The following is a 2492-nucleotide window of genomic DNA, read 5'->3' as shown; positions in this document are numbered from 1 at the left end:
TAGGCAAAAATGGCCACCAAGGCCCAAAGTCCGAGAGAAGCCCAATTTGCCCTGGTTAACCTAAACCTAGGATTAGCACGCTTCTCAAGACTATAAATACTTAATTAATCCTCATTAAAAGGGGATTCAGCAATTGATGACTCTCACCTAGAGAAGTCTAAACACATTGATCACTCCTCACCTAGAGGAACCAGATCTCCCACCTTTACTTTCCGCATCTATTACTCCTCAAACAAAGTACTAACTTGATCGTTGGAGCCGGAGCTCCCACCACAAGGATTCTCCGTTGTTTTGCAGGTACAGGCGTCCGGTTCCAGTCTCGGAATTGTAACTCTCCCGCAGGACATCAGAAAACCCCGAAACATTTGGCGCCGTCTGTGGGGAGAGTACTTCTGAGATGGCATCCACGTTTGTACCGACTCCTGAAGAGAGGCGTCCCCTAGACGACCCTCAAGTTCAGTCGGACCATGATACTGAGGAAGAATTTAAAGTTGAAGCTCACACAGCTTCAGACGGGACCCTAAGGGCCCGGCGCACCCGTCCTACCGAAAGGAGGGAACGAGAGGCTGGTCCCAGTCGGCCAGCCGGCCCACCGCCTGAGACTCAGCAAGCGGCCGAAGGATCTGCTCCTATTACTAGGACATAACTCATGACTCTCATGAGTACTTTCAAGGGAAAGATCCAAGAGCTTGTCAATAAAAAGGCGACTGCTCCACCAAAGGAACAGTTGGCCAGATCAAACAACTCCCAGTTGAAGTTACATGCGCCTCGCATGAAACTACTAGGTACAACTGGCAAAATATCAGCCTCCCAGCATTCGGCCCGACAGCCAAGTACTACAAGCGTCGTACGGTCGGATGCCTAGAGTCGTATGGATAGGCTTGTAAGCTATTATTAATTTTATTATCAAATCATTATTATGATATTGATTTTAAAATTAAAAAAAAAAATCATTATTATCAAATCATTATCATACGGCCACATGCGCCTAACTTACTGATTTTGTATGGCAAAGCTCCACCTAAGAGCCTTAGGTGGCAACCTACTACAAAGTTAATCTTAGCATTTGATATTATCAAGTGGCATAAGTAGTATCATAACTACCAGCCCACATCGCTATATACATAGCCGGCTCCCATGATGCTTGTCACGAACAGCTTCCTCGGTCGGTTGTTCTACATGTCTAGGAAGCCTGCTGTTTTTCCTTCGATAAAGGCCCGACTGTGAGTGCAGTAGTGGCATGCCAACGTCGAGCCTTTGAGCTTTTAGGCGGCAACCATAAGAGCAGCCCTCATTCTCGCATAAACAGCCGGCTCTATATGATGTTTTATCAAGGTACAGTCGCAAGGTTTTTGCTCAAAATATAATGCCAAGTATACTTGATACAAATGAGTTTGGTTCCAGCTTGTTCTTCCAAAAGCAAACAGCCAAAATACTCGCACATATAAAAATCTCTCGGCCTGCCGAGAGGAGTAGCGCTTGGCTCGTAGTAATATAATTGGCCATGAGAGTGAATGCTTTCACTTGTTCATGTGCTAGTCTCTTATTGTGAAAGTTGGGCATTGGCGTCTCGCCCAAGGAAGCAGGCGACCAGATGACAGCCGGCCTAGTCCTAGCCACAAAGCATGACAAATCAACTAGCCATGCTAATGTAGGCGACACCTAAACAGACAGCCCAATCCGAGCCACCAAACAGCCGGATTGATCACTTCAAGAACAAGCAACTCAAAAGGCCGAGACGAATGAGTTCGTGTGTATGTAAAAAATAGGCAGCTAGGCAGCTGTATTTATGTATGGGAAGCATTGAAACCGGTTGTTTAGCCATCAAGTAAATCCTACAAACCACTTGTCTTTCATGAAAGCAGGCGACATGCCAAATGATTATTGAAAACACCCCCTCGTATCTTGGTGCTATGAGAGAGCCAGCTCTCTTTGAATAACCAACAAAGGAGACCGGCACCATGCTTGGCCGGATGTGAAGCTTGAGCAAGCGGCATGTAAAGCGTCGTAGCTCAAGCAGCCGGCCTCAAAACCCAAAGAGTAGTCGATTGCTTGTTCATTGCAAGCATGTGTGGGGCTTGACGCCTTGCATATCGTATAAAACCTGCCGCATGACTGTTCAGGAAGTCTCATCTTATGTGTGAGTTGTCACCATAAGCACATTATCATTATTATGATTGCAAGTAAAAAAAAAAAAAATTGTCGAAGGTTAGTAAAACCGGCTGTTTAGGCGGCACCCTATTGAAGACCGTCTCCCTTCTGTTTAGGCGACACCTTACTGAAGACCGTCCTCCACTTATTTGTGTGACAATCTATCAAGCAAGAGAGGCGGCATGAATAGTAGTCGGCCCCCTATACGACGAAGTCTCGAAGCTATGAAAGCAGTCGACGCTCATTAATTTCACTAAGGGGCTAAAGACCGGCAGAAAATGTGTGGGCCGAACAGCAAGGTCGCAAACCTTATTAAAACAACTGTTCCCATTCGAAGAAAG

This window comes from Chenopodium quinoa, unplaced genomic scaffold (genome assembly GCF_001683475.1).
Source record: "Chenopodium quinoa cultivar QQ74 unplaced genomic scaffold, ASM168347v1, whole genome shotgun sequence".
Classification (NCBI taxonomy): Eukaryota; Viridiplantae; Streptophyta; class Magnoliopsida; order Caryophyllales; family Amaranthaceae; genus Chenopodium; species Chenopodium quinoa.
Note: the sequence above shows the minus strand (reverse complement) of the source record.